The sequence below is a fragment of the Pimephales promelas genome, chromosome 2, assembly GCF_988280905.1.
Source record: "Pimephales promelas chromosome 2, fPimPro1.hap1.1, whole genome shotgun sequence".
NCBI classification, from domain to species: Eukaryota; Metazoa; Chordata; class Actinopteri; order Cypriniformes; family Leuciscidae; genus Pimephales; species Pimephales promelas.
This window is the reverse complement of record NC_142770.1, coordinates 25,039,092-25,063,138: the sequence shown is the minus strand read 5'-3', so window position 1 is coordinate 25,063,138 and position 24,047 is coordinate 25,039,092. Positions and strand designations below refer to the sequence as shown.

At 40.8% G+C, this 24,047-nt stretch overlaps 1 protein-coding gene across 2 annotated transcripts in view; it reads left to right on the top strand.

The window, feature by feature from the left end:
* Positions 1-901: 901 nt before the first annotated feature.
* The window catches only part of klc4 (kinesin light chain 4), a 60,464-nt gene continuing 37,318 nt past the window's right edge, over positions 902-24,047 (top strand). Inside the window, exon 1 of one of the 2 annotated variants that reach the window (XM_089118172.1) lies at positions 902-1,042. The gene's annotated coding sequence lies outside the window, so the exon portion shown is untranslated. Of the gene's footprint in view, positions 1,044-24,047 lie in introns of both variants that reach the window. The other variant, XM_089118171.1, reaches the window with a different exon arrangement.

Genomic DNA, 24,047 nt, shown 5'->3' with positions numbered 1-24,047 from the left:
AACGTAGCGCCATAATTGTAACACCACAATTAAAATTATTATGAACCTTTCTCATGTAATACAGTAGATCAGAGGAGTCTTCACAAAAACACAGATCCAAAAGCGAAAATAAAAAGTCATTATAAAGTTATTCTTAAATTATTTTAAATGTAAATGTTTTTTTTGTTTTGTTTTGTTTTTTATGTGATTGATTTTATTATCTCAATGGGACATCACCTGGTAAAATAAAGGATAAAAAAATAAACAAATAGAATTAGGGACCTAAAATGGCATGTTTATTTTAAAAAGAGAAATATTTTGTCTTTAATAAAATGTAATTGTATGTTTTAATTACATGTAGTATACTGTACACATTTTTGATACACACTAATTACGTTAATATTTATAATATTGGATTGTATTGTGTTCTGCCAGCAGATGGCATTAAAATCAAAAGTAAACCGATCTGATGTCACCCGTCACTCAAAAGAATATGGCGAGAGAGAATTATTCCTGTCAGGATTCTTGTACATACCTTTCGCTCAGTAATGAATATAGGTTAATAAAATAATCTCAATCATCCATAAATCTCGTCCATATTATTGTTTTCTAGAAATTCTAAACTGAGTTGCATTTCCAGCTCGACGTGATTTATGAAGTAAATTATCCGATTTTTTCCTCTCAAGGCCTAACTTATGAATATTGATTGTTCCTTTTGACGTTGCTTGGTAATCTTCATGGAATGTCCACTCATAAATCTCATTAATATTCATAAACAAGTCTGTCGCCAGCTACCAACAGCCCAAAACAATCGAAGTGCCACCCACTTGCTGCCTTTCAGCCAATCGAGTAGGGCCCTCACACCACCTTATTAATATTAATGAGCTAGTCCTTCGCCATAGTATGATTGGTTAAGCGCAGGCGCAGAAAGTGCGCAGTGCCGGTCCAGTTCTCGGTGATCCTGACCTCTCCTAGTCCGGTTCTGGAGAAGTGATGTATTTTCTCTTTGTTCGGCCTTGATTTAATACACCAGTCGCAGTGAACGGAGCAGGGATCGAACCAGGTATGTTTTGATATGTTAATGAGCATCAAAGATTGTCTTTGTTTGTAATAAACACAGGTCGATTATTTGTAGTGTTATTAATCTGAGGTAACCATACAGTAGGATTACATTAAAATGAGTGTGTGTTATGTAAGCAGAGGGGCTATGGATTTATTTATTTATTTTTGTTATCGCGTTTAGCAGCTATATCTCTTTGTGTGTTATTTTAAGGAATATCGAGTCGAGTGTGTGTGTGGTTGGGTTGGGTTGGGTTGGGTTATTTGGACAGTGTCATAAACTCAGACAGTGACCTATGGACTGACTGTCTCATGCATCAGGACAACACCCCATTTACAGTACATAAACACTTGGTAGAGTATTACAGGAGATCTAATGCCTATAATTGCAGACTCTACACTTTCATAGTCTAAGCACTCAGTACAATAATGTTAATGTTTACTGTCTCTGACAACACCCTATACACGCAATGGCTATTATATATCATCATGCAAACACATCATTTTCTGCTGCTTGTAATGTTTTGGCGTGTATTTTAATACTTCCTCATGTGATAACATCTATATTAGTTCGTTTTATAAAGACATTTTCAAATATATATGACCTGACTACAGGTTACACCAATAATTCAGTTTTACCAATAATACTTATGTAAAATTAGGACTTAAACTACAATATAAACCTAGATTTTCAGTTTGTACTGTGTCTAACATCGCCCCCAGCGCATTAATACGTGTGGAGGAAGAGGTTTAGTGCATACACTGCCACTCCTCATGTCAATAATGCAGTCTAAAACACTGCTACACAACATGCTCACCGACATCTACTCATGTAGCCTCGTGGCGGAGCTGAATCTGGAGATCTGAGTCACTCTGGTTGATCTGATCATGTCATGGCTTAACTTGATTTTTATATTTCCCGAAGAAAATATGAGTGGTTGCTAGGGTCTTCTGTCAATAATATCGGTATATATCGGCCAATATCGGTATATATCGGCCAATTTATTCATTTTTTATTATTATCAGACCAATTAAAAAATGTGGCCGATATATTAAAGCTGATCAATAAAGGATTATTTGCTATTTCCTATTATGGATGATACACAGATGCACACTCTTCTCCATGATGATAATGAGAACATCTTTATAATTGTGTGCTTGGGACATGTATTTCAATGGTGAAACTTTTGTTTTTATAAACACAGGCTCTCAAAAATTATATCTGGCAATATATCAGTTATCGGATTTCAAATATAAAAATGTATCGGTTATCGTATCTGCCTAAATTTACATATCGGTGCTTCACAGTTTTTAGCTCTTCCACCAGGTGACATGTCCTTTCACATATAGCCTAAGTAATGGCACAGAACACATCTTAAATCACAAAATGTAAACAATATTACCATACACAATAAGCAAATGTCACATTTCATTTTTAACACAATGATTTACAGATGAACAGTATTTATTTGGCAAATTAAGAGCAAAATCCAATTACACTTTAAACGATGCTGGGTTGTTCTAACCGAAATTTGGGTAAAATATGGACAAACCCAAATGTTGGGTTAAAAATGTAATTTAAATTTTATTTTTATTGGATTTTTTTAACCCAGCATTTGGGTTTGTCCATATTTGACCCAAATTTGGGTTGAAACAACCCAGCATTTTTTTAAAGTGTACACTGTAAAAATGTTAAACAAAGATCACTGGAGTATATTTTACCAGGAAATAATATTATAGGTTTTCTGTTTAAAATTTTTTGCGACTAATAGTGGATTTTACCGATAACGATAACTAGGTTGGCCAACGTCGACCGTTTTTAAAGTGGATACAGAATAAAAACAAACATAACACATAAAATAGTGCTGAACTTTTTTACACATTTTTTAAAGAGTACCGAACTATGAAAATGTACTGTATATTTAAGTATACAATATGAATATATTAATTATACCTTGATCATTCATGTTAGTTCATAGTGCATTAACACATTTTAAGAGATATGACTTTAAAATGTAAAAATGTATTAGCAAATGCTGGACTGTATTGTAAAGTGTTACCATTTTATATAAATTAGGGCTGTGCAAAAATTAATTGCGATTAATCGCATCCAAAATAAAAGTCTGTGTTTACATAATATATTTGTGTGTGCTGTATATAATTATTTTGTATATATAAATACCTATGCATGCATGTATATATTTAAGAATTATTTGCGCTTAAATTCTATATATATATATATAAATACATAATTGAAATTATATAAATATGAATATTTTATACATGAATAACACATTTTCTTAAATATATACATGTATGTGTGTGTATTTATATATACAAAATAATTATATACGGCACGCACAAATATATTATGTAAACACAGATTTTTATTTTGGATGCGATTAATCGCAATTAATTTTTGCACAGCCCTAATATAAATCTAAAGTCATGCTTTCAGACGGCCATCTATACATATCTACACAAACATATATGTATATTGGAGGTATACTCTCACACTTTTGCTTATATTTTAGGAAACTTGATGATTATCCTAATCAAAATAACCAAATATGAATTACAGTGACGAAAAAAAGGAACTGAAATCCGATTTGTTTACGTGTGTCTGTCGGCTACATGACGATACTGTTTGCTTTCTAACGTCTCTAGCATTAAATATGCAACTTTGCTGCATAGCGAATGCATAAAAGCGACCAGCCGGATATTAACTAATGCAAATAGATGGAAACAATAGTGACATTAAACATTTGGGTTGGGCTGCTGTGTTTTTGTCTCACTGTTTTGAGGTGCTACTAATGTTAGTGTCTTCTCAGCCTCAACTGGTCGACCTCCAATTATATATGAGATTTACTAGCAATTTCTTCGTAAAGTAAAAAAAAATAAAAAATCCTAAACAAACAAAGGAAATTGTTGAAAAGAAAATTAGTTTGGCATAATAATTATTTTTGTTTACAAAACCACTTATTATTAATAGATGAATAATGTTGCCATTTTGCAGTAATGTCTCAAACTCAACACGTACATAAAACAGGAAATGATGAAATGAAGAAGACCCTTATGACTTTGTGTCAAGGTTGAAAGGTTGCTTAAAACAAATCTTTTTATGACAATGAATAGGTTGTAAAATGTCATGTGGTGTGACTCCCTTAAAATGTAATGATAATATGAATTAAAAATAAGATAATCACATTTGAGGTGTAAGGAATTTAAATGTAAAATTTTGTTGAAAAAGTCTTTTAAAATCATATATAACCAATATGTGTTACTGTTTTTTTCATCGTGGCCACTCTTTGTCAATGACCCAGATCATGCGTTTGAGTCTTTCACATAAGGACTTGCCTGTAATAAGCATAACAGGCCATAAATCATGTTAGTTCTAGACTGTTATTGAATTCAAACAGAGTTTTAGGACAGAAACCCTTCCCATTGACTCAACAGATAATTAGACGAGGCTTTGATGAATCATAAAGCTGGCTCTGGCTGTGGTTTCTCAAGAAATATAATGCTGAGCATTTTGGCTAGGAGCTGCTTTTGAACACGTTTCAGCAACTAGCGAATGATTGAAATCTTGATTCGCTCTAGTAACAGTCACAAGACTGAAAACTGAATCTCCATGTGGAAATAATGGCTGTGACGAAAGATTCCCCATAAGCTTTTGATTCTTGAAAGTTTTGTCCTCAGACACCTGGAAACATGTGGAAGAGGATTCAGTATCTGTCAAAATCAGCCTGTATGAAGTAACCATCCAGGCCATAATTTACCTCAGAGGGAAAAAAGTATCAAATCTGGTAACACTTTACAATAATAATGTCCCATTAGTTAATATATGAACTTTAACTGACAATGAGCAATACATTTGTGTATTAATCTTTGTTAACGTTATTAATGTCCATGGGCTGTTCATGCCCGCCTGCACACGTAGCCTACTTGTGTTGTTCAGATTGCTCAGGTTTCGTCACTGATTCAGTTTTTGTGTTTTATTTCTGTTTCTGTTTCTGTTGCCATGGATATGTGAGAGGGGTTAGTTCGGGAAAGGCTGGGATACTCCACAGAACACAGGCATTATCTGTAGCTGGTTTAAAATGTAGTGGCTACAGTGCTTACAAGATTCAAGAAAACCCAATTTTAGGTTGGCCACCAATTTTGAAATTCTGCAACTTAGCCTACGCACCAAGCTCTAATGTATGCGATTTTCATATTTTCTGGGATTTTTTAGAGGCATTAAAACACAAACTTTGGAAAACGTGCTTTAAAGGTACCGTATTATGCCCCTTTTCTCAAGATGTAAAATAAGTTTCTGAAATCCCCAGAATGTGTATGTGAAGTTTCAGCTCAAAATACCCAACAGATCATTTTGTACAGCAGACTGATCTCATGAAGTAGCGTGTGTATGACACGCCAATTCGTATTTCCATTTTTGGCGTGCTATCAAGACGCATAATCGCTTTTCAGCGTGTTTATGAACGCCGTTGACTTAACGTTATTACTGTATATATAAATATATGACTTACCTCAACCCCGTCCCTAAACCTAACCGTCACTGGGGTTAATGGCATTTATGACTGTTCCCTTACCATCCTAGGAAAAAAAAAACATAGCTCCCCAGATGTAGATCTACATTTTGCTTCGTTTCGCTCGGACATTTAATGGCGTGTACAGACACACGGAATCACTCGGATGTTAATGGCGTAGACATACGCGGATACACGCGGATAGCTCAAAATGCATAGAGATAACACGCCACTTGACTCGAAAGTGGCGTGTATGTTTACGCAAAAGTCATGATGTCATGTTGTGTACAGCATGTTTAAATTGTCATTTTTTGGAGCTCAGAAAAATGCGCTGTTTTAGTGTGGGCCCTTTAAATGCAAATGAGCTGCTGCTGCCGGCACAGGGGGCGGAGCTTCATGAGCTCGCGCTCAGTCTCTCAGGGCAATTTCGTGATAATATCAGAAACTCTCAGTAACGGTGTTCATTTCGAGTCGGACAATAATGCTTACAGAGTCAGAGTGCTGTATAGAGATGGAACAGGTATAGTTTAGTAGTTTAATTACGGTTATAATAACGTATTTGTCATGTGCTTGTATGTATCCATTATTTATTAATAGCGTACAAGTCTGCTGTTTCGGACCAGGACCGAATGATGATCAAACTGATAAGTTTAATAAAGTTTATTGTACAGTACATCACACAAAAGATGAAGCGTCAGTTTTACTTCAGAAAATCACCATTAGAGCCGAGTAAACACAGTAATTTATAAGAAGTGTGCAAGTTGAGGGAGCATTCCTGTGGGCGGACGTTAGTCAAGAAACTGTTCTACTGACGTCATTAAAGAAGGAAGTAGAGGGATGTAGTCCAAACGGGCCGTTCGATGTAGGCTACTTCTGTTAAATAAAATATCTCGCTTGGCATTGAACTTTGAGCTTTATAATTTTACAAATATTATTTATACTCTAACAACACACTAACTAAAGTTTGAAACATGGGATCACGAAGAACGGGACCTTTAAAGTGCAAGTTTTTGAAAACTATGGGTTTTCGCACTTGAGGAACCTTATCATAGTTCCTAGAACTATTGGTGGAACTTCCCGGATTTTGGCATGTTCGCACCGCAGGAACTAAATAATCTCTAACTTCAGAGTCGGGTCTAAACCAGCGCTATAGGAACTGTCCGTGACATTAGTATACACCGACTGGCTGAATGCATGAGAAACACTAGAACCTGCCATTATTAAAAAGGCTGTGTAAACACACAGATTATAGCCTATATGTTTACTCCAAAAACTAACTCGGAAAAACGTGATAGGTGGACCTCTTGACCTTTACACTGAGGAGAAAATCCAATGCAACTTTGAGGGGACCAAGCCAAACATGATTATGTGTTTCTGCTTAGACATCAACCACATGATACACTAATAACTTTTGGTAACGGTTCCTTTTACAGTCCAGTTACCCATGTAAATACTATATAATTATTTTAGTAACTACAATTACTGGGTAATAACTAGTACTAACCCTGAACCTACCCCAAAACCTACCCCTGTTCCATGTACTAACCTTATATTAGCAAGTACTTTCTAGGTAAATACACTTTAAGTACACTGTAAGTACTGTACTGTAAAAGGAAGCGTTACCTAACTTTTCATATACTGTCTACTTTCTATAACAGTTCTATATAATAACAAATTAGACATGACTCTTAGACAGAACTTAAAGAGCAGATTGCAGGTAAAAAAAAAATCTAAATTAATATATAACGTTGTATGAAAATACCATATGAAAAGTTAATGCAGGATTCCACTTTTTTTGGAAATAGGCTAATTTGACCACTCCCCCAGAATTAAACAGTTGAGTTTTACCGTTTTCGAATCCATTCTGCCGATTTTTAGAATAGATATCTAGAAGAATATCAGTAACCAGACCGTTTCTGGTCTCATTGACTTCCATAGTATATATTTTTTTCCTACTATGGAAGTCAATGAGACCAGAAACTCTCTGGTTACTGATATTCTTCTAAATATCAGAAAATCGGCTGAATACATTCGAAAACGGTAAAACCCAACTTTCTAACTCTGGGGGAGTGTTCAAAATAGCCTATTTCCAAAAAAAGTGGAGTATCCCTTTAAAATGTTTGATGACTACTAGTAACATGATGATAACTAGCCTACGATTCAGTAGGTTTCTTCATCGTACAGTTTACATAGATGGCATTACCAAGTTTATTAGATCCACGTCGTACAGTGTGATTTGAAATGATCTTAAAGGATTGCCGAAGCAGCAGGCATCAGACACAAGCTGTACTTCGGTGTTTGCAAAGCAGCGTTTTGAAGCCTAATGAGGAAAAGTGGCACTTCAGCAAAAGTGAGCTACCTTTTCTTAGCCATGTTATTTCAGCTTCAGGCTTGCATCCAAATCCAGATCATGTTCTGGCTATACAACAAGCACCAGGTCCTCATGATGAACAGTCCTTGCTTTCTTTTTTGGGTCTTGCAGGCTGGCACTCCGAATTTATTCCCAATTTTGCGACATTGCTCCAAACACTGCTCCAAAAGTCTACTGGCGTTTGCTGGACAGAGGAGGCTCAGGAACATTTCAGCAGTGTGAAAAATCATATCGCTTCTAGCCCAGCCCTTGCATTATTTTATCCTTCCTTATCAACGACAGTCACAAACGATGCTTCAGATTATGCCATTGGGGCTGTGCATACCCAGTGCCATTGCAGAACTGAAAGAACAGTTGCTTTTGCATCTAGAACATTATCTGACTGTGAAAGGACGTATCCTACAACTGAGGCTTTGGCATTGGGCGACAGAAAACTGGCGCACCTCCCTATGGGGCCGACAGCCCCTGACCACAACCCCTTATCTACACTGCTTTCCACAAAAGGCTTTGGACGTAGCCTGGTTAAAACCAGACCAGTTCTCAGTTGTAACTGAGTTATGGTCTGACAAAGCATCATAGACAAATCATTTCCAGAGGGACGTCAGCAACGGATGTCGCGGGTAGACCTAAAACCAATCAGAGCGATGAAGCAGATGAGGTTTGCAGAGCGGCGGCCGGCGGAGAAACATCTCCGAGTGTTGTTCTTTGCTCGGTTACAAAAAGGAAACGTTAAAATCCCTTAAAACAGACGTGATAGGTAACGAGTGATGTTCGACGGCGGCATCCATCTTTGTAATGTAGGCTACAAAATCTGCTTCAAAATCCCAGCGCTGTCGTCATCGTGTAAAGCCCGCCCCAACATTTCTGATTGGTGCCGCGATTTCGACGGATTGGAAATGGGCTTGAATGAGCTCTTTGCCAGACTAACTTTAAGAGCAAATCTTAATTTGCCGGAAGTTGTCTGGGGTTTCCCAGGCTACTTTGGACGTGCAGGTATGAGACAATCTCAGAGGCATGGCCGAGACAATCTCACAGCTGATTGTTTGTCCAGACTTCCGCTTCCATCACTGAATACAGCCAATACCTAGAGCCTGAATCGGTGGCTCTACAGTCTCCTGATTTGCAGCTGTTACTGTACAGGAGCTGAGGACTACTTGGGATGCCTGTCCTATCCTTCAACAGGTAAAGACCTGCATTGAAAAGGGGTGGCCTCGAAGTGCAAATGTCTTGAATTCTGCTATATAAATCATCGTGTCCGGAATGAGCTGTCTGTACAAGATGTTTATGTAATCCGTGGTACACACCGAGTGATAATTCCGAAGCTTTGCAATCACAGTTCATCCAGCAGTCACTCATCAAGGGATGTGCGCACAAAGCAGCGACTGAGGGACTTATATTGGGGGCTTGGCATGAACTGTCAAGTGGAAAATGCCATCAAATCCTGTTCCACCTGTCTCCATGACAAGACTATTGCCCATGCAGCTCCACTCTGTCCTGTGCCTACTCCAACAACTGCTTGGGAGAAGCTGGCTACTGATGTAGTTGGGCCTTTGAATAATACTCCCCAAGGTTGTCGTTTTGTAACGACACTCATTGATTATTACATTAAACGACCAGAGATTGCATTTGCACCTGGCGTTACTTCTGGGACTGTTGTGAAGTTTCTGTCTACTGTGTTTAGCCGTGAAGGAAATCCACTTGAACTTGTGACTGATAATGGTTCACCATTTGTTTCGCTTAAGTTTGAGGCATTCCTTGCAGACTGAGACACTACCGTAGCTCCCTTGTCTATTATCCACAAGCGAATGGTGAGATTGAATGCTTCAATCTAGTGTTTAAAGACTGTATGCAGACTGCTAGCATTAAGGGTAAAGAGTGGAAAGCTTTTGTGACAGAGTTTCTACATACATACCGAGCAACTCCTCATGCTGTCTCAAAACTGTGACCTGCTAAACTTTTGCATGGCCGTCAAATTAAGACAAAATTGCATGTGAGTGATCTTCCATTTGTGGGCCTACCAAAGGACCAAAACAACTTGAAATAAATCATCTGACTGTAATAAATCAAAATGAAAGAGTACACAGATCGGCAACGCAGTGCACAATGTCCAAAGATTCAAGTAGGCCTGGAATCGTCAAGAAAGGACATTCCAAGTCTTCTCAGGTTGTAGCTCAGAAAGGCCCTGCAACATATCTCCTCGCCGATGGAAAAGCCAGGAATGCTGTTCACCTTGCTCCGTCTTCATCCGGTGTTTCCACTTCTGGAAATGTCAATCTCTCCTCCTTTTACTTCATGTCCTCGTGGAGTGTGTCGTGCCCCAACGTGGTTTAAGGTCTACAGTACATAAAGGTACTCAGTAATAAAAAAGGGGTAAGATACAAGGTATTGAATAATGATCATTGCCTAAAAAAGGTATTTATTAGTGATGTCAAACGATTAAAATATGTAATCGCGATTAATCGCATTAATGTCATAGTTAACTCGCGATTAATCGCACGTTTTTATCTATTCTAAATGTCTCTTGTTTTTTTTTTTGTCCCATTATTTTTTTTTTCTCATTTTAATGCTCTTATCAACATGGAAAATTGGATCGGCTTGCTTTGTGCAATTGTTTTTTTTATTGAAAACAACATTGACATATACGGTGTTCAAATTCACAATAAAAAAATCTCACTTGGAGCAAATAATCTCTCACACAATGTAACACTGTCCATCAATAAAAGGGTGAAAGAAATACTGACGAGGTCCTGATATGGACGAGGGGGCGGAGAATTCGCATCAGCTGTGTGTGTGTGCTTGGCCATCATCAAGTGTTTTATTTTTATTTTATATATTTTTTTTTTCTTTCTCTCTTTTGTGTTACATGATTTATGACATGATTTCTAAATGACTGACCGAAGAAATAAATAAATACAATACAAGTGGTATTTCAGACTGGACGTGCTGCGATGATGATAGCTCAGTTCACAATGACAAAACACACAGATCACATGGTCTTGTCAATGGAACCATTTGTCAACTTTCCATTCAGAATCTTATTGGCATCATTTCGGCGTCTCGCACTCGTCATACACATAAAAAAGGTAACGTTAACCTACTATTTGGCCAGAATGTCCAAACGACCAAAACGTCCTCGCGCGCCGCAAGCCTGAATGGGTTTCATAGCGCAGCGCGCGCATGCCACGTCCTGTTGCAAAAGCATGTGAAAGAAAACTACAAAGTTTGCTAGGCCAAAAAGATTGTTAATCGCGCAATAAAAAAAATTACGCTGTTAAAATGGGTTTGCGTTAATGCTGTTATAACGCATTTAACTGACAGCCCTAGTATTTATGTTATTATATTTTGTTTTCATGTTGCATGAAAAAAAAAATACTTGTTCACTCTTTTTCACAGACTGGAGCCAGGTTAAACATTTAAGCTATTACATTTTTGTATTATTCAGAGATATAATGGTATGCATGTTGTTGACATTCAGAACTGTTGGTTTTCTTGTGTTCTGTGCTATATTTCGTTTTTTTAGTTTAATCCAAATATTTGTTCTTTAACGAAATATATGTATGAACAGTAGGTGTCACTATACCAGTTGCCTAGTAGGACATAAATGCCACGAAGAAGGGTTGCTAGAAGATTGTTTTAAAAGTATATAGATCAACGTTGAGTTCTCTGAAGTTTAATACTGTGAAATATACAACAGTTGTGTAGTGTATTTTAGCATGGTGTTCCCTAACTGATGCTGTGGTTTACATAGAAACCAATGGGAGATTTTTTCTTGTGTGACTGGCCTTAGTTGTTCCTGTCTGGTTAATTATTAAAAGAGGACTATCAGACCAAGGTTTAACTTCCAAGTAAATGATTTTCATTGTGGAAATCAACATGTAAAAGGTATAGCCATCTTAACCAATATGTCATGATAGGACAGAATGTGAGAATGTAATAGTGTTTAATCTCATCAAATTGTTTTGTTAAAGCCTTTTGATGCATTTTATAAAACGGTTAGTTCCAGTCCTTGATTCACTACACATAACCGCTAGCAACTACTCTTAGCAACGCAAACGTGTTTGTTCTCATTGATATTGTTCGTTGAAGCTAGAGTAGAGTATTGTGAGAGATCGAGTAAGCGAGTGTACATTTACAGTAGCCTAGATATTGCATTTTTCTTCAGCATAGTCCTGTAGACCTTATTCGCCAGACACACTTTAGAATATTGTCTTTGAACTTCAGTTTTTGCGGTCGCTCTCTATATTTCTATGGCACCGCTGTCGAGGAGTAATTAGCTGTTGAAGTGGATTTATTTATTGTAGAGATTATGAGCATTGTAATGTTTTAAGCAGATGTCTTAATGTCAGTAGACCGGGAAGTCTTTAAAACGAGCCTTTCATTCATAACTACGTAAGATCGCTGTGAAAATACAGACCGGAAGACAATAGACAATGAGCGCAGCGCTGAATAGGGGTGGGGCTACACATGAACTCATTGATATTGGTCATTGAAGCTTGTAGAGTTGAGTATTGTGAGAGATCGAGTAAGTAAGTGTACCTGCATACAGTAGATTTAGCATTTTCCTTCAGGTCAGTCCTATATTCATAATAAAAATCTGTTTGAATGTCCGCTGCAATATCTTGTCTTTTTAACAGTTATGGGGTTTGCCCGTAATACGCTAGTCATCTGTCCGTTGCATCTTGCTTTTCCGTGTTCACAATTTTGAGTTATTTCAATATAAAAGTCTTCGCTTCTGACTGACTCACTCATAAACACACTCTTTGCCGCCATCTAACGGTGAAATAATGTATAACTTCTGTTGCTGTTTATGGTCAGGGACTATTTTTCCAGCAGAAGGAAGGCTGATTTTAATGATTTTACTTCATGAAAGTTGCATAGAGACATATTTTCGGCTTTAATATTTCATATTTGTATTGTGTGGTAACCGTTTTATAAAAGCAATAAGGTACTTAAGGCTAGTTCTGTATTGTGAATAAGTAATGATACAGCAAGCCTCTCGTAGGGCTGTCGCGGTTATGGAATTTCCCTTGCGGTAATGTTGAGTGGCTCAATAGCACGATATGCGGTATTACCGCCATTTATTTATTTGTTTAAATAATTATATGGTTTTGTTGCTATATAAATAATGTTTACGATGTGGAAAAAAACGAGGACATTTTCAGTAACCAATGTAACCGAAACTAAACAGCGTCTACAGTAAATGCGCATTGAAAGACTTTCACTCAGCGCGCATATTGTTATGACAACGGACTTTGAGCGAGTCATTGAACCGTTCATTCGACGAACACGTTTAAAAAAAGCTGATTCAACAAGATGTTATTTATTTTTAACTTTGAGATTCAACTTTTCAAGGCTCAGCTGAGCAGCAATGCGTCGCATGGGCAACGCTGAAGCTGATGCTTCACTTATTAGAGACCCATTGATTCAATGCGTGACTCACTGATTTTATTTCGGCTTCCTTGTGTTGTGGGATGCTGACCAGAGCTGCTGCTGACGCGCATTTATGGGAAAATAACCGTGAAGAGAACGTTAAAATGATGATGCGACTAATTTTTCGCTTCCCTTTGACACGACAAGCTTTTCACGACTTCAAAGACAGACGCAGGTAATTGCACGCGCAGCGCGTGACGCACTCTGCCGATCTCTTTCATTCACTGGGTGCTTCTCAATATCCCTCCTCGTCTCCTCGCTCCTCCGTCCTCCCTCCTATGACCCGGAAACCGATCGAGCTCAGCCATCTTGAAGGACATCTCAATTCTCTAATTGCACCGTGAGGAGTCGAGGATCGAGGAGATAGGAGGCTTCCTGAGGAGTCATAAGCGAGGATACACAGGTGCATCCTACGCGGAACTGTTATATTGACTAAACGTGACGCACGTGTCAATTCTCCTCCCCCTTCACATCGGTCACAATCATTTTAATTTATACTTTACCTTTGCAGTTTATATAAACCACACATCTCAGATATTTCAACAGTATAGTCTATCTTTATTATTATTTATTATGAATTACCAAACTTCAACAACATAAGGGCAAATCCTTTTAGCGCTGCTGATGACACTGTGGAGTGACGCTCGAGTGATCAAGTACTCCAATGTATATAAAAAAGCTTTTATTCGATTCCTCTGTCCTCCTTTCCTTTCCTCGCTTCCTTCCCTCACGTCCTACAGGGGGTGGAGCTGAGACGCAAGGAAAGGAAGCAAGGAAAGGAAACGAGGATGCACAAATAAGAAATGAGAAGCACCCACTGTCTGTGTGAAGCCTGTAAGCTACAGATCACCATGATTAACAGTCTTGTTATCGTTATGAACTTGTTTAACATTCAATACACATGCATTAAGTTCAAAACAAGAAGGGTATAGCCTTATATATATATATATATATATATATATATATATATATAAAAAAACGTGAATATCGCGGTTGCTGCGGTTACGTGCAATCCTCTGCGGTTGACTTGTCAGAAGCGCGGTACTACAATATTGCGGTTACCGCGACAGCCCTAGCCTCTCGTACCCTATTGCTTACATAACACATTTATTCATTGTAATACTTTATTGTGAGACCGAATTGACTATTATCCCTCTTGTGATGGGTCAGTGTTGGATGCAAGGCATTATTGATTCAGCGGGATCACATGACCTGTGGAGGCTGAATGAGTGTGTATCACAGCATGAGACTGATGTGATGTTGACAGGGATTCTGGGTGAAGTGTAAATGCTTCACAACCAGCAGATTTTAAAGCTTATTATAACTTCTATTTTAGAGTGAAGCTTCAAATAATTGTTAGAAGGGAAGTATTGACTGGTTTCAGCAGATGCAGCTGTGATTTGGTGGTTTCAGGAGACCTGAAAAATGAGTTGTTAATTGGTTGGATTTTTGGATACTTGATAAAGGGACACAAAATGCCACAAATTTGGTCGATTTTGTTTGAAACATGGCATACAAATAAATGTTATTAATGATTTACATTACCCCTATTATGCTATTTTAAAGGTTCCTAATTTAGTATCCTACAATATGTTTAAATGCATTCAAAAACAATGTTCCTGTAGGAGCCATACACTGGGTTTTGTTTGGGCTTTTATTATGTTTTCTCTTTTTCTTACACTCTTGTGTACATGCACGCGCATGGTGACGTCATCGGTGACTGTGGGTGTTACCGGGGGTGCGATGTCTGTATTAATGTGTGAGTGTGCTCACCTGTGCGCAAGCTTGGGTTTGGATCATGGCTGCAGGGTGAGCATGGGGAGAAACTTTCTGTTGACTGTCACCACTGGCTTTACCACTGTTTTTCCCACCAATGTTATCATCACTAACATCCGTTACTGATGTCTCTGAAGTACCTTTGCACTGCTTACAACATGCATCGCTGAAAGTAAGTGATTGGTTGTTTATGTTTGTGAAATAGCGTAATAAAGAGACTCAATACATACAAAGGTTCAGCGTGACGCGTCTTCAGTGTGAATCCTCATGTTTCAGCCTGCTGTGGCGTTTTAGTTGTTTGGTTGGTTTCATTTGAGTAATATACGCCACAATATTATGTCAACAGAAAGTTGTTGTTGCGTTGATTCAAACGTATTGTAGGGATAACGTTGGATGTTTGCGATCGCTTTCAGTGTTGGAATGTTGACGAGCCAGCGCGTTGAGATTCGCGTAAGCCCATTCATTCATAAATTGGCTGTTATGCTTATTTGTCATCGCCATCGTCTTTATCAGAAGGCATAAATAGTGAACATTGGGGATTGTCTGTTAAGATACATAAGAAACATTTGTATTCCCTGCTAGGCTTAGCGGTACTTTCACATAAGGTGATTGTACTGTTTGTTTGTTTTGGGACCTTTTGTAGTGTTTTTGTTCGTGTGTCAAGCGGGTGAAGCATTGTGCTTGGGAGTACCGCCGTAGTTCTGGTTCTAAGACGGTCTGTCTGGTTCAAGGCTATCGGTATTTAGGTACATAAATACCCACCGCTAGTATGCACAGAAGACTAGGGTTGAGTTAGTTTAGCTTCTGTAAATAAGTTAGAGGGAATCAAAGACAGCATTGCACCTTGTTCATATGGAAACGTGACAAAAGGGTGTTGTTTTAAGCATTTTGCTAGTAGAGATTTTTTGTGATCATTGGATTATCTTGTAAACGAAAATGAAGTCGACTGGTATCGGGTCTACTGAGAAAAGGCAAGTAAAACTTACACCTAAAGCTTTTGAATATAAATTGGAGCAGCTCCAAGAAGAGCGCAAAGCAAAGGTAAAAAAAATTAAAGATGGAATAAGAGAAATAAAAAAATTAATGCACAGTGTTGGAAATGCTGAAAAAATACGGTCTTGTCTTGAAAGTTTGTCGAGTTTGTTCACAGAAGCAAGTCACATTCATGGTTTGGTGGTTTCTATGCTCCCACCTGAGGAACAAGAAAAACAAAATGCTTGGTTTTGCAGTGTTGAGGACCATAAAACTGCTTTTGTGGAGGAGACAAATAAATGGCTGCTAGAGGCACCAGCAGAGGGGGTTGTTGCACCATGTTTAGAACCTGCTGTTTTCGGTGGTGAGGCATGTATAGGTAAGACTGTGGAAAATGTAGATGACGACATTAGGCCAAGTGATAGTGTGTCTAATGTGTCGTTGAGATCAAAGAAATCCAGTACAGTAGTGAGTAAACCCATGTCTACTACATCATCAGCCAGAATAAGAGCTGAGGCTGAGACTCCCGCCCTTATGGCTCGTCAAAGGCTGCTGAGCAGGAAGCATGCTTTGGAGGAACAGCAGGAAGTGTTGAGGAGAAAAAAGGAGGTGCTGGAGATGGATGGAGCTGGCAGCATCTATGGCTAAAGTGAGTGTGTTCAGGGTTTCAGAAGGATCTTGTGCGTCTCACGTTTCTGTGGAATTAGATGGGATGAATTCGTATTTGGAAAGAGGGAAAAACGCACAGTTGAGCCATGAAGCTGCAACTTTTGTGCCTGAGTTTAACATTCAACCATTGGCTTCAGAGTCAGTAGATGAAGTTTTGCGTCCAAGTTATGCTCCTGTGAGGCCCAAGACATGTAACAAAAGCCAGCTTTCTGCTGCTGTGACTAGAGTTGATCAGCACACTTTGCCAGAGGGTGTTTCTAATCCACCCATTACTCACTTTCAGCATGGAACCGCACCTGCAACCTTAAGTGACTCCGATCAGCGTTTTCTCACAGTTTTAGAAAGGCAAAATCAAATCACAACTTTATTGGTTGGACAACAGTCACTTTTCCTCTTACCTAAGCAAGATCTACAAGTTTTTGACGGAGATCCACTGCAGTATCAAACTTTCATGAGAGGATTCGAACATAACATTGAGGCAAGAACACAGAGTCAGACGGATTGTTTGTATTACCTCGAGCAGTATACGAGAGGTCAGCCTAGGGATTTGATCCGAAGTTGTCAACATCTGCCCGCATCCCATGATTATAGTAAGGCAAAATCACTACTTCAGGAGCATTTTGGTGATCCATTTAAAGTGGCTTCTGCCTATATGGACAAGGTGCTTTCCTGGCCGATGCTTAAGGCTGAAGATGTCAAGGCTTTACGGGCCTATAGTTTATCGTTACGAGAATGCTGCAATTCTATGGGAGTTTCCGCAAGTGATCTGAATGTACCTACGAATATGCAAATCATTGTAAAAAAACTGCCTTATAAGCTGAGGGATCATTGGAGAAGTGTGGCCCTCGATATTCAGGAGAAGTTTCATCGTAGAGCTACGTTCTCAGATATTGTAGAGTTCGTTGAGAGGCAAGTCAAGATTGCGAGCGATCCTCTCTTTGGAAATATACAAGAGACATCTGCAGGTGGACGAAATGGAGCAGGAATGGTCCGGTCTCAACCTAGTTTAAAGGTTGGAGGCAGTAGTTTCGCTACTACTGTAGCACCGGCTGAGAATAAGGTGGAGCCTGGGTTTAAACGGGAGAAGAACTCGCTAGCGAAACTTTGCTTGTTTTGTGGAGCTGGGCATTCGTTAGATGCTTGTTTCAGTTTGGATAGAAGAACACAAGATGAGAAAATTTCCTTTTTGAAGGAGAATCGTATGCGTTTTGGATGTCTGTGCGTCGGACACATAAGTAAAGACTGCCGAAAACGTATGACATGTAAAGTATGCAACAATATGCATCCCACGTTGTTGCATGTCCACCCCACAGCAAAACCAACGAGTCCGACTCAGGCCAATGGCGGTTTGGATATGGCCAGAGACGGTGCCGTGGTGTCTGCTCAGTCTGGTGGCTTGACTGGGGCCGGCAAGAAGGACTGTACGCTCTCTTTATTGCCTGTTCAAGTGAAATCTAAGAGGGGACAGGAGACTGTGGTCACATATGCATTTTTGGACCCCGGGAGTACCGCCTCATTTTGTACGGAGCGGCTCATGACTCGGCTCAATCTTACAGGGAAGAAGTTGGGAATTCTCCTTAGGACTATGGGACAAGAGAAAGTGGTTGACAGTTACAAGTTGTCAGACTTGGAAGTCGCCGGGCTGGACTTAAACAACTTCTGTGGCCTGTCTGAGATTTTTACCCAGCAGAACATGCCGGTTCATCGAGGTAACATTCCAAGCTCAAAGGACCTTCAAAGATGGCCGCACCTAAGGCACATAAAAATACCAGAGATCAATTCTGATGTGGATCTTCTGATTGGCACTAATGTTCCTCAAGCTCTGGAGCCGTGGGAGGTGGTTCGTGCAGAGAACGGGGGCCCTTATGCAATTAAGACCATCCTGGGTTGGACGGTGAATGGCCTGCTCCGTGGAGATTGTCATATCAATGAACAAGGATTGCAGCCCGACATTACAGTTAATCGGATCTCAGTGGCGAGGCTTGATGAGCTTTGGGAGAAGCAGCTGAAGGTGGATTTCCCTGAAACTTTGCAGGATGAACAACCTGGTCTGTCAGTCGAGGATAAGCGCTTCATCGAGCTGGTCTCAGAGTCTACTAAGCTCATTGATGGCCATTATAGTATCGGTTTGCCGATGAAGCAAAGTCGCCGCAAAATGCCAAACAATAGGACAGTGGCAGAACAACGTGCACTGAGTCTTAAAAGACGTCTGAATAAGGATCCATCTTTTCGCTCTGATGATATTGCATTCATGTCTGAGATGTTGGTTAATGCATCTCAATGGAGGTATGTGAGTACGTTAACCAACCCTGCAGATCTAGCCTCCAGAGGTGTTAAGGTTCAGTCGTTGCTGAAGACTGATGCATGGCTCCATGGTCCTGACTTTCTTCATGAGCCTGAGAGCAAGTGGCCCCAAAATCCTGAGACTTTGGAACACATTCTGATTGGAGACCCAGAGGTCAAGGCTGTGATGGTGAATGTGGCTCAGGTTGAGCAGGTCAGTCCAGTGGAGAAGCTCATTGAATACTTTTCCTCCTGGTTCCGTCTTAAAAGGGCTGTTGGTTGGCTTCTCAAGTTTAAGACCTTACTTCTGTCTCTGGTGCAACATCGAAAGCTGCTGAGAAGAACCCTTTCTGAATCGGACCAAAGTGCTGAGCAATTGGAAAAGGAGCTACAGGTCCGTATGAAAGGATTTAAGGCTCAAGTGCCAAAGTGTCTTCTGTCTATGGAGGACATAGACGCAGCGGAGTCAAGTATTATCCGTTTTTGCCAAAAAACAATGTTTCCGGAGGAACAGGCCAATTTGAAGAAAGGAGAGTGTGTATATGGAGGACGAGCCGCCTCTATAAGCTCAACCCGATCCTGGATGGTGATCTCATCAGAGTCGGAGGACGGCTTAGTAGAGCAGCTGTGCCAGCTGAAGCAAAACATTTAGTTATACTGGCAAAAGATAAGCACATCTCCAATCTTATTCTCCATCATGTACATGTACCATTTGAAGTCAAACGTGGAAGAGCTCTGGTCAAGAGACGGTTTTCAGTGAGACTTGGTCAAGTCTTGGGAATCCATTCGGACAATGGCACTAACTTTGTGGGTGCTGAGCGTGAATTGAGGAATTCCATAGAGAATCTGAATCATAACCTCATCAATGACGTGCTGTTACAAAGGAATGTAAAATGGGTTTTTAACCCCCCTACAGCATCCCATCATGGAGGTGCTTGGGAAAGGCTTATTTGGTCAGTCCGTAAGGTGCTAAACTCTATTTTGAGGACTCAGACTCTGGATGAAGAAGGCTTGGTGACAGTGTTCTGTGAGGCTGAAGCTATTGTTAATAGCCGCCCTTTAACCAAGGCATCAACAGATCCTCAAGACTTGGAGGCTTTGACTCCTAACCATCTGCTCCTGCTTAAGTCGCAACCGTTGTTGCCACCAGGATTGTTTCGAGAAGGAGGATGTTTATAGTCGTCGTCGCTGGAAACAAGTGCAGTATATCTCGAATTTGTTCTGGAAGTGCTGGGTGAAGGAGTATCTTCCTGGACTTCGGGAACGCCAGAAGTGGATTGCTGCCAAAAGAAACCTTGTTCCTGGAAATCTTGTGGTGCTGGTGGATGATATGGCACCTCGTAATGCGTGGATTATAGGAAGAATCGTGGATACTGTTTCGGACGAAAATGTGCTGGAAGCAGAGGAGCAGTGAAGACCCTTGGATATATCAGACATGAACTTTGACATTATCAGGACTTTTAAAGGAATGACGTTTCAATTTGCATTTCTAACTGGTGTTTGTCTCCCACAAGAGGTTTGTAATGGTGGTCAATTATTATTATAAAATAATTTGGGGCCGGAATGTAGGAGCCATACACTGGGTTTTGTTTGGGCTTTTATTATGTTTTCTCTTTTTCTTACACTCTTGTGTACATGCACGCGCATGGTGACGTCATCGGTGACTGTGGGTGTTACCGGGGGTGCGATGTTTGTATTAATGTGTGAGTGTGCTCACCTGTGCGCAAGCTTGGGTTTGGATCATGGCTGCAGGGTGAGCATGGGGAGAAACTTTCTGTTGACCGTCACCACTGGCTTTACCACTGTTTTTCCCACCAATGTTATCATCACTAACATCCGTTACTGATGTCTCTGAAGTACCTTTGCACTGCTTACAACATGCATCGCTCAAAGTAAGTGATTGGTTGTTTATGTTTGTGAAATAGCGTAATAAAGAGACTCAATACATACAGTTCAGCGTGACGCGTCTTCAGTGTGAATCCTCATGTTTCAGCCTGCTGTGGCGTTTTAGTTGTTTGGTTGGTTTCATTTGAGTAATATACGCCACAATAGTTCCCATAATATACATTGCAGCATCACCTCTTTTCTCACAGTGTCTGAATCAGTTCATAAAGGATTGCTGTGCTCTGATTGGTCAGATGACCCAGTCCGTTGTGATTGGTCTACTCTGCTCTGATTGGTCAGATGACCCAGTCTGTTGTGATTGGTCTACTCTGCTCTGATTGGTCAGATGGCCCAGTCTGTTGTGATTGGTCTACTCTGCTCTGATTGGTCAGATGACCCAGTCTGTTGTGATTGGTCTACTCTGCTCTGATTGGTCAGATGACCCAGTCCGTTGTGATTGGTCTACTCTGCTCTGATTGGTCAGATGGCCCAGTCTGTTGTGATTGGTCTACTCTGCTCTGATTGGTCAGATGACCCAGTCTGTTATGATTGGTCTACTCTGCTCTGATTGGTCAGATGACCCAGTCTGATGTGATTGGTCTACTCTGCTCTGATTGGTCAGATGACCCAGTCCGTTGTGATTGGTCTACTCTGCTCTGATTGGTCAGATGACCCAGTCTGTTGTGATTGGTCTACTCTGCTCTGATTGGTCAGATGGCCCAGTCTGTTGTGATTGGTCTACTCTGCTCTGATTGGTCAGATGACCCAGTCTGTTATGATTGGTCTACTCTGCTCTGATTGGTCAGATGACCCAGTCTGTTGTAATTGGTCTGCTCTGCTCTGATTGGTCAGATGACCCAGTCCGTTGTGATTGGTCTACTCTGCTCTGATTGGTCAGATGGCCCAGTCCGTTGTGATTGGTCTACTCTGCTCTGATTGGTCAGATGACCCAGTCCGTTGTGATTGGTCTACTCTGCTCTGATTGGCAGATGACCCAGTCCGTTGTGATTGGTCTACTCTGCTCTGATTGGTCAGATGGCCCAGTCCGTTGTGATTGGTCTACTCTGCTCTGATTGGTCAGATGACCCAGTCCGTTGTGATTGGTCTACTCTGCTCTGATTGGTCAGATGGCCCGGTATGTTGTGATTGGTCTACTCTGCTCTGATTGGTCAGACGGCCCAGTCTGTTGTGATTGGTCTACCCTGCTCTGATTGGTCAGATGGTCCAGTCTGTTGTGATTAGTCTACTCTGCTCTGATTGGTCAGACGACCCAGTCTGTTGTGATTGGTCTACTCTGCTCTGATTGGTCAGATGACCCAGTCCGTTGTGATTGGTCTACTCTGCTCTGATTGGTCAGACGGCCCAGTCTGTTGTGATTGGTCTACTCTGCTCTGATTGGTCAGATGACCCAGTCCGTTGTGATTGGTCTACTCTGCTCTGATTGGTCAGACGGCCCAGTCTGTTGTGATTGGTCTACTCTGCTCTGATTGGTCAGATGACCCAGTCCGTTGTGATTGGTCTACTCTGCTCTGATTGGTCAGATGGCCCAGTCTGTTGTGATTGGTCTACTCTGCTCTGATTGGTCAGACGGCCCAGTCTGTTGTGATTGGTTTACTCTGCTCTGATTGGTCAGATGGTCCAGTCCGTTGTGATTGGTCTACTCTGCTCTGATTGGTCAGATGACCCAGTCCGTTGTGATTGGTCTACTCTGCTCTGATTGGTCAGACGGCCCAGTCTGTTGTGATTGGTCTACTCTGCTCTGATTGGTCAGATGACCCAGTCCGTTGTGATTGGTCTACTCTGCTCTGATTGGTCAGACGGCCCAGTCTGTTGTGATTGGTCTACTCTGCTCTGATTGGTCAGACGGCCCAGTCTGTTGTGATTGGTTTACTCTGCTCTGATTGGTCAGATGGTCCAGTCTGTTGTGATTGGTTTACTCTGCTCTGATTGGTCAGATGACCCAGTCCGTTGTGATTGGTCTACTCTGCTCTGATTGGTCAGATGACCCAGTCTGTTGTGATTGGTCTACTCTGCTCTGATTGGTCAGATGACCCAGTCTGTTGTGATTGGTCTACTCTGCTCTGATTGGTCAGACGGCCCAGTCTGTTGTGATTGGTTTACTCTGCTCTGATTGGTCAGATGGTCCAGGCTGTTGTGATTGGTCTACTCTGCTCTGATTGGTCAGACGGCCCAGTCTGTTGTGATTGGTCTACTCTGCTCTGATTGGTCAGATGACCCAGTCTGTTGTGATTGGTCTACTCTGCTCTGATTGGTCAGACGGCCCAGTCTGTTGTGATTGGTCTACTCTGCTCTGATTGGTCAGATGACCCAGTCTGTTGTGATTGGTCTACTCTGCTCTGATTGGTCAGATGACCCAGTCTGTTGTGATTGGTCTACTCTGCTCTGATTGGTCAGATGGCCCAGTCTGTTGTGATTGGTCTACTCTGCTCTGATTGGTCAGACGGCCCAGTCTGTTGTGATTGGTTTACTCTGCTCTGATTGGTCAGATGACCCAGTCCGTTGTGATTGGTCTACTCTGCTCTGATTGGTCAGACGGCCCAGTCTGTTGTGATTGGTCTACTCTGCTCTGATTGGTCAGATGACCCAGTCCGTTGTTATTGGTCTACTCTGCTCTGATTGGTCAGATGACTCAGTCCGTTGTGATTGGTCTACTCTGCTCTGATTGGTCAGACGGCCCAGTCTGTTGTGATTGGTCTACTCTGCTCTGATTGGTCAGACGGCCCAGTCTGTTGTGATTGGTTTACTCTGCTCTGATTGGTCAGATGGTCCAGTCTGTTGTGATTGGTTTACTCTGCTCTGATTGGTCAGATGACCCAGTCCGTTGTGATTGGTCTACTCTGCTCTGATTGGTCAGATGACCCAGTCTGTTGTGATTGGTCTACTCTGCTCTGATTGGTCAGATGACCCAGTCTGTTGTGATTGGTCTACTCTGCTCTGATTGGTCAGACGGCCCAGTCTGTTGTGATTGGTTTACTCTGCTCTGATTGGTCAGATGGTCCAGGCTGTTGTGATTGGTCTACTCTGCTCTGATTGGTCAGACGGCCCAGTCTGTTGTGATTGGTCTACTCTGCTCT